Source organism: Staurois parvus, unplaced genomic scaffold (genome assembly GCF_062004578.1).
Source record: "Staurois parvus isolate SC_StPar_1 unplaced genomic scaffold, SC_StPar_1.0 ptg000720l, whole genome shotgun sequence".
Classification (NCBI taxonomy): domain Eukaryota; kingdom Metazoa; phylum Chordata; class Amphibia; order Anura; family Ranidae; genus Staurois; species Staurois parvus.
In genome coordinates, this window is record NW_028318516.1 from 265,499 (window position 1) to 275,079 (window position 9,581).

Sequence of the window (9,581 nt, forward strand, 5' to 3'; positions counted from 1 at the left end):
TCTTTATCCAGTTCCACGTGCCAGAACCCATTTTTCACATCACATACCGAAAATATTTTAGCCTTTGATAGATCTGGTAGAATATCTTCTATTGTTGGCATTGGATAGTGATTTCTTTTAAGGGCCTTGTTCAGTGGCTTAGGATCAATGCATATTCTTAACTTGCCTGATGGTTTTTTCACTATCACCAAACTGCTGATCCAGTCTGTGCTTTCCTGTACTGGCGCTATCATACCTCTGCTGTGCAGATCCTGCAGTGCTTTCCTGTACTGGTGCTATCATACCTCTGCTGTGCAAATCCTGCAGTGCTTTCCTGTACTGGTGCTATCATACCTCTGCTGTGCAAATCCTGCAGTGCTTTCCTGTACTGGTGCTATCATACCTCTGCTGTGCAAATCCTGCAGTGCTTTCCTGTACCGGTGCTGTCATACCTCTGCTGTGCAGATCCTGCAGTGCTTTCCTGTACCGGTGCTGTCATACCTCTGCTGTGCAGATCCTGCAGTGCTTTCCTGTACTGGTGCTATCATACCTCTGCTGTACAAATCCTGCAGTTCCTCTTTAAGCGGTTGCATTAAGGCTACAGGTACTCTTCTTGTAGGCAGTCTGGTAGGCTGTATTGTATGATCAATTTCTAGTTTGTATTTACCTTCCAGGCACCCATCACCTTCAAATAAATCAGCATACTCTGTTTTTATGTGGTGAAAATCCAAAATGTATTCTGCCTTTTGTTTCGGATTTTGAGTATTCTCAGACACTTCCAGAGCCATGATGTTATGGGACTGCACCTTTATTAAGTCCATAGCCTGAACTGCTTTAACTACCAGCAAAGGAATGTGATGGTCGTCCTGCAACACAGTAAACTCCACTCTGTAGCTCTTTCTGTTCCGTGGATTTCTTCATTGTAGCTTGCATGTTCCCATGGGTTTCAGAACACTTTTGTTGTACATGACCAGTACCTTATCAGTGGGCTCAATGGGAACCTGTTTGTTAAGCAGAGTAAATGGAATGACATTGCAGCTTGCTCCACAATCCAGCTGAAATCTTATGGGCTGTTCATCCACCATAAATATGGCAAAGAGCTGCTTTGCATCATTGGCTACTGGCTGTTTGACTACATTGACGTTCTCTGTTGCAGACTGCAGCTGCAGCCATGTGATGCCCTCTGTGCTGTCCTCGTCTGTGTCCTGGGTCACTGTGTGGACTCGTCTGTGTCCTGGGTCACTGTGTGGACTTGTCTGTGTCCTGGGTCACTGTGTGGACTTGTCTGTACTGTTTGCTGGTTTTGAATCTGCACACAGCTGAAAAGTGGTTCATCTTGCCACAAGTCCTGCAGGACTCCCCATACGCTGGACATTTCTCTTTGTCTCTTTCATGTCTTTTGCCACAGTATTTACACTGGACTGAGCTCACAGGGAGCCTGGACCTTGCTCTGCCTTTCACAGATACTGCATGTACTGAGGCATCACTGGTGCCCTTCATCATCTTCAGCCTGTCTTTAGTCAGCTCAGCAGCCCTGCAGATTTGTATACATTTCTCCAGCGCCAGCTCTTCCTCCCTCAGTAATCTTTCTCTGAGGTGAGTCTCTGATGCCACACACTATCCTGTCTCGGATAAGGGAGTCCCTGATGTCCCCAAATCCACAGGTTGCAGCCAGTCTCCTCAGCTCTGTCACATATCTGTCCACACTGTCCCCAATCTCTTGATTCCTTGAGAAGAACTTGTATCTCTCCACTGTCTCATTCTTTTTGGGGTCACAGTGCTTATCAAATGCTTGCAGTATGTCTGTCAGTGCCATGCTGTCTGTGAGCAGGGTCTCAGCTAGTTCTCTGCCTTTTTCCCCAATCAAGTAATAAAACAGCTTTACTTCCCTCTGCTCATCTCTGGGGGCCACTGTCAGGTCCACATACAGAGTAAACTCTTCCTTCCAGTGTCTCCATGTCTGTGAGAGATTGGAAGAAGTGACATCCAGTCTCTGAGGGGGTTTCAGGCCACTCTCCATAGTGCAGTCTGATAGGGACTCTGTACTTACAGTTGCTGATTCTCTGTACAGTTCTAGTGTCACACAATCTGTATTTGTAGACAGAAGACTTGCTATTCAGAGGTCCAGTGCCCAGCTGCCACCATGTTCTGTTAGTTGATCCTGCTCAGATGCTCACACACTGTAGTTAGTAGCAGTCATTTTTATTAGATGCTCCTAGCTGCCATTATACATGTGTCTGCCTAGAACTACAACCAAAGAGAGGCAATAACACAGTTGTACCAGTATCTAAGTAGTGAGACCCCTAGAGGCCATACACAGCATATAACATATTGCTACACTGCACATCCATTAATTTCATTTTTAATTTTCTCTGCAGATCTCCTGCAGCCTAATAGCTCCCATTTTCCTCTCTATGTCTCAGCAGATCTCCTGCAGCCTATTAGCTCCCATTTCCCTCTCTATGTCTCAGCAGATCTCCTGCAGCCTATTAGCACCCATTTCCCTCTCTACGTCTCAGCAGATCTCCTGCAGCCTATTAGCACCCATTTCCCTCTCTATGTCTCAGCAGATCTCCCGCAGCCTATTAGCACCCATTTCCCTGTCTATATCTCAGCAGATCTCTCGCAGCCTATTAGCTCCCATTTCCCTCTCTACATCTCAGCAGATCTCCTTCAGCCTATTATCACCAATTTCCCTTTCTATGTCTCAGCAGATCTCCTGCAGCCTATTAGCGCCCATTTCCCTTTCTATGTCTCAGCGGATCTCCTGCAGCCTATTAGCTCCCATTTCCCTTTCTATGTCTCGGCAGATCTCCTGCAGCCTATTAGCTTCTATTTCCCTATATGTCTCAGCGGATCTCCTGCAGCCTATTAGCTCCAATTTCCCTATATGTCTCAGTGGATCTCCTGCAGCCTATTAGCTCCCATTTCCCTTTCTATGTCTAAGCGGATCTCCTGCAGCCTATTAGCGCCCATTTCCCTCTCTATGTCTCAGCGGATCTCCTGCAGCCTATTAGCGCCCATTTCCCTTTCTACGTCTCAGCAAAATGGTGCAATTAAAATATTTACAGAAAAAGATGTAACAAAGATATAAAGAGAACAATAAAACAACAGAGAAATAAAAGAAAGGAGTTCAGAAGGCAGGATACTTGCAATGTCCTTGGTTTAGCAGAGTCCAATTGTCTGAACAAAAAGATTGCCTTGGCTCTCAAGTCTGTTAGATGGTTCCTGATTGATGTTAAATGAGAGCTGTCTTCTCCAGGCTGTCAGTCTTTTTCTACCATATTAAAGGGGTGTCTCCTGAGAACAAATGACCAATCATCCAGTTTGGGGAGGGGTGTTAGGCGGTAACCAAGGTTATGACCAAATCCCTTCCAATTTCATACTAAGGTCAATAACCTTCAATAGGTACAGGCAGCATCCTAGCAACTGGCAGATTAATATTCAGAATTATATTCCAAACACAAAGATACCAAACATAGCGCACCCTTGTCACCCAGGAGGGAAGAGACGGCTTCTTCTCTCTTGTAGGTACTAATATAGTGATGTAAGGTCTTGTGTGACTCATATTAAAGTGACCCGTCCGAATATATACTTCATATTAATGTGCCCAGTTCCTGCTGAAGTGTATGAATTGTATGAAAACTGTCTCTTGTGGAATGTACGTTTTATGGCACGCTCTGCCCTAATGGCCTAACAGGTCATGACTGACTGAGTTATTGTTTTATGATCCAGCAGAGGGAAGTGGTTTTCCAGCAGACCCCCTGGAACCAGACTAATTAGAGGTGTACAGCCCTGGAGATGATCTATCTGTGTTTTATTTAGGATAAGAGATCCTGTTGACCTCCGTTCAACATACAGCTATGCATTCCATGTACAAAGGAGGGGGGAGGACAGAAGGGAACATGGCAGAGACCTAACAAGATGGCTGTCATATACAGCGTCCATGCCTCTATTGCACACAATCATCACAAAAGGAGGACATGATTCCTCTATATAGATCTTTATATCACCAGAGGGGTCACCAGCAGGAGGAAGGAGGTCCTGATTTCTCTATATAGATCGTTATATCACTAGAGGGGTCACCAGCAGGAGGAAGGAGGTCCTGATTCCTCTATATAGATCTTTATATCACTAGAGGGGTCACCAGCAGGAGGAAGGAGGTCCTGATTCCTCTATATAGATCCTATCACTAGAGGGGTCACAGGCAGGAGGAAGGAGGTCCTGATTCCTCTATATAGATCTTTATATCACTAGAGGGGTCACTGGCAGGAGGAAGGAGGTCCCGATTCCTCTATATAGATCCTATCACTAGAGGGGTCACAGGCAGGAGGAAGGAGGTCCTGATTCCTCTATATAGATCCTATCACTAGAGGGGTCACCAGCAGGAGGAAGGAGGTCCTGATTCCTCTATATAGATCTTTATATCACTAGAGGGGTCACCGGCAGGAGGAAGGAGGTCCCGATCCCTCTATATAGATCTTTATATCACTAGAGGGGTCACCAGCAGGAGGAAGGAGGTCCTGATTCCTCTATATTGATCCTATCACTAGAGGGGTCACCAGCAGGAGGAAGGAGGTCCTGATTCCTCTATATTGATCTTTATATCACTAGAGGGGTCACCAGCAGGAGGAAGGAGGTCCTGATTCCTCTATATAGATCTTTATATCACTAGAGGGGTCACCGGCGGGAGGAAGGAGGTCCTGATTCCTCTATATAGATCTTTATATCACTAGAGGGGTCACCAGCAGGAGGAAGGAGGTCCCGATTCCTCTATATAGATCTATATATCACTAGAGGGGTCACCGAAAGGAGGAAGGAGGTCCCGATTCCTCTATATAGATCCTATCACTAGAGAGGTCACCGGCAGGAGGAAGGAGGTCCCGATCCCTCTATATAGATCTTTATATCACTAGAGGGGTCACCGGCAGGAGGAAGGAGGTCCCGATTCCTCTATATAGATCCTATCACTAGAGGGGTCACAGGCAGGAGGAAGGAGGTCCCAATTCCTCTATATAGATCCTATCACTAGAGGGGTCACCGGCAGGAGGAAGGAGGTCCTGATTCCTCTATATTGATCCTATCACTAGAGGGGTCACCAGCAGGAGGACGGAGGTCCTGATTCCTCTATATTGATCTTTATATCACTAGAGGGGTCACCGGCAGGAGGAAGGAGGTCCCGATTCCTCTATATAGATCTTTATATCACTAGAGGGGTCACCGGCAGGAGGAAGGAGGTCCTGATTCCTCTATATAGATCTTTATATCACTAGAGGGGTCACCGGCGGGAGGAAGGAGGTCCTGATTCCTCTATATAGATCTTTATATCACTAGAGGGATCACCAGCAGGAGGAAGGAGGTCCTGATTCCTCTATATAGATCTTTATATCACTAGAGGGGTCACCGGCAGGAGGAAGGGGGTCATGATTCCTCTATATAGATCTATATATCACTAGAGGGGTCACCGAAAGGAGGAAGGAGGTCCCGATTCCTCTATATAGATCCTATCACTAGAGAGGTCACCGGCAGGAGGAAGGAGGTCCTGATTCCTCTATATAGATCTTTATATCGCTACAGAGGTCACCGGCAGGAGGAAGGAGGTCCCGATTCCTCTATATAGATCCTATCACTAGAGGGGTCACCAGCGGGAGGAAGAAGGTCCCGATTCCTCTATATAGATCCTATCACTAGAGGGGTCACAGGCAGGAGGAAGGAGGTCCCAATTCCTCTATATAGATCCTATCACTAGAGGGGTCACCAGCGGGAGGAAGGAGGTCCTGATTCCTCTATATAGATCTTTATATCACTAGAGGGGTCACCGGCAGGAGGAAGGAGGTCCCGATTCCTCTATATAGATCCTATCACTAGAGGGGTCACAGGCAGGAGGAAGGAGGTCCTGATTCCTCTATATAGATCCTATCACTAGAGGGGTCACCAGCAGGAGGAAGGAGGTCCTGATTCCTCTATATAGATCTTTATATCACTAGAGGGGTCACCGGCAGGAGGAAGGAGGTCCCGATCCCTCTATATAGATCTTTATATCACTAGAGGGGTCACCAGCAGGAGGAAGGAGGTCCTGATTCCTCTATATTGATCCTATCACTAGAGGGGTCACCAGCAGGAGGAAGGAGGTCCTGATTCCTCTATATTGATCTTTATATCACTAGAGGGGTCACCAGCAGGAGGAAGGAGGTCCTGATTCCTCTATATAGATCTTTATATCACTAGAGGGGTCACCGGCGGGAGGAAGGAGGTCCTGATTCCTCTATATAGATCTTTATATCACTAGAGAGGTCACCGGCGGGAGGAAGGAGGTCCTGATTCCTCTATATAGATCTTTATATCACTAGAGGGGTCACCAGCAGGAGGAAGGAGGTCCCGATTCCTCTATATAGATCTATATATCACTAGAGGGGTCACCGAAAGGAGGAAGGAGGTCCCGATTCCTCTATATAGATCCTATCACTAGAGAGGTCACCGGCAGGAGGAAGGAGGTCCCGATCCCTCTATATAGATCTTTATATCACTAGAGGGGTCACCGGCAGGAGGAAGGAGGTCCCGATTCCTCTATATAGATCCTATCACTAGAGGGGTCACAGGCAGGAGGAAGGAGGTCCCAATTCCTCTATATAGATCCTATCACTAGAGGGGTCACCGGCAGGAGGAAGGAGGTCCTGATTCCTCTATATTGATCCTATCACTAGAGGGGTCACCAGCAGGAGGACGGAGGTCCTGATTCCTCTATATTGATCTTTATATCACTAGAGGGGTCACCGGCAGGAGGAAGGAGGTCCCGATTCCTCTATATAGATCTTTATATCACTAGAGGGGTCACCGGCAGGAGGAAGGAGGTCCTGATTCCTCTATATAGATCTTTATATCACTAGAGGGGTCACCGGCGGGAGGAAGGAGGTCCTGATTCCTCTATATAGATCTTTATATCACTAGAGGGATCACCAGCAGGAGGAAGGAGGTCCTGATTCCTCTATATAGATCTTTATATCACTAGAGGGGTCACCGGCAGGAGGAAGGGGGTCATGATTCCTCTATATAGATCTATATATCACTAGAGGGGTCACCGAAAGGAGGAAGGAGGTCCCGATTCCTCTATATAGATCCTATCACTAGAGAGGTCACCGGCAGGAGGAAGGAGGTCCTGATTCCTCTATATAGATCTTTATATCGCTACAGAGGTCACCGGCAGGAGGAAGGAGGTCCCGATTCCTCTATATAGATCCTATCACTAGAGGGGTCACCAGCGGGAGGAAGAAGGTCCCGATTCCTCTATATAGATCCTATCACTAGAGGGGTCACAGGCAGGAGGAAGGAGGTCCCAATTCCTCTATATAGATCCTATCACTAGAGGGGTCACCAGCGGGAGGAAGAAGGTCCCGATTCCTCTATATAGATCCTATCACTAGAGGGGTCACAGGCACACAATCATCACAAAAGGAGGACATGATTCCTCTATATAGATCTTTATATCACCAGAGGGGTCACCAGCAGGAGGAAGGAGGTCCTGATTTCTCTATATAGATCGTTATATCACTAGAGGGGTCACCAGCAGGAGGAAGGAGGTCCTGATTCCTCTATATAGATCTTTATATCACTAGAGGGGTCACCAGCAGGAGGAAGGAGGTCCTGATTCCTCTATATAGATCCTATCACTAGAGGGGTCACAGGCAGGAGGAAGGAGGTCCTGATTCCTCTATATAGATCTTTATATCACTAGAGGGGTCACCGGCAGGAGGAAGGAGGTCCCAATTCCTCTATATAGATCCTATCACTAGAGGGGTCACCAGCGGGAGGAAGAAGGTCCCGATTCCTCTATATAGATCCTATCACTAGAGGGGTCACAGGCAGGAGGAAGGAGGTCCCAATTCCTCCATATAGATCCTATCACTAGAGGGGTCACCGGCAGGAGGAAGGAGGTCCTGATTCCTCTATATAGATCTTTATATCACTAGAGGGGTCACCGGCGGGAGGAAGGAGGTCCTGATTCCTCTATATAGATCTTTATATCACTAGAGGGGTCACCGGCAGGAGGAAGGAGGTCCCGATCCCTCTATATAGATCTTTATATCACTAGAGGGGTCACCAGCAGGAGGAAGGAGGTCCTGATTCCTCTATATTGATCCTATCACTAGAGGGGTCACCAGCAGGAGGAAGGAGGTCCTGATTCCTCTATATTGATCTTTATATCACTAGAGGGGTCACCGAAAGGAGGAAGAAGGTCCCGATTCCTCTATATAGATCCTATCACTAGAGGGGTCACAGGCAGGAGGAAGGAGGTCCCAATTCCTCCATATAGATCCTATCACTAGAGGGGTCACCGGCAGGAGGAAGGAGGTCCTGATTCCTCTATATAGATCTTTATATCACTAGAGGGGTCACCGGCGGGAGGAAGGAGGTCCTGATTCCTCTATATAGATCTTTATATCACTAGAGGGGTCACCGGCAGGAGGAAGGAGGTCCCGATCCCTCTATATAGATCTTTATATCACTAGAGGGGTCACCAGCAGGAGGAAGGAGGTCCTGATTCCTCTATATTGATCCTATCACTAGAGGGGTCACCAGCAGGAGGAAGGAGGTCCTGATTCCTCTATATTGATCTTTATATCACTAGAGGGGTCACCGAAAGGAGGAAGGAGGTCCCGATTCCTCTATATAGATCCTATCACTAGAGAGGTCACCGGCAGGAGGAAGGAGGTCCTGATTCCTCTATATAGATCTTTATATCACTAGAGGGGTCACCGGCGGGAGGAAGGAGGTCCCGATTCCTCTATGTAGATCTATATATCACTAGAGGGGTCACCGGCGGGAGGAAGGAGGTCCCGATTCCTCTATGTAGATCTTTATATCACTAGAGGGGTCACCGGCAGGAGGAAGGAGGTCCCGATTCCTCTATATAGGTCTTTATATCACTAGAGGGGTCACCAGCAGGAGGAAGGAGGTCCTGATTCCTCTATATAGGTCTTTATATCACTAGAGGGGTCACCGGCAGGAGGAAGGAGGTCCCGATTCCTCTAGATAGATCTTTCTATCACTAGAGGGGTCACCGGCAGGAGGAAGGAGGTCCTGATTCCTCTATATAGATCTATATATCACTAGAGGGGTCACCGGCAGGAGGAAGGAGGTCCTGATTCCTCTATATAGATCTTTATATCACTAGAGGGGTCACCGGCAGGAGGAAGGAGGTCCCGATTTCTCTATATAGATCTATCACTAGAGGGGTCACCAGCAACCTCATGTAGAATACTGTGTCCAGTTCTGGAGATCTCACTTACATAAAGGTATTGATAAGATAGAACGAGTCCAGAGACGGGGAATACAAATAGTGATATCAGGAGAGACTTCAGGAACGTAACATGTCCAGTCTGGAGGAGAGAAGGGAAAGGGGAGACATGACTGAAACCTTTACATACAACAAGGGAGTGAATAAGGTTCAGGAGGGCAGGATTTTCAATATGAAACCAAAATGAAGAACATGAGGACATGACCTCCAACTAACTGGAGGAAAGTTCACAACTAATCTCAGAAAGTATTATTTTACTGAAAGAGTAGTAGATGCTTGGAATACATTTCCAGTAGAGGTAGTGAGC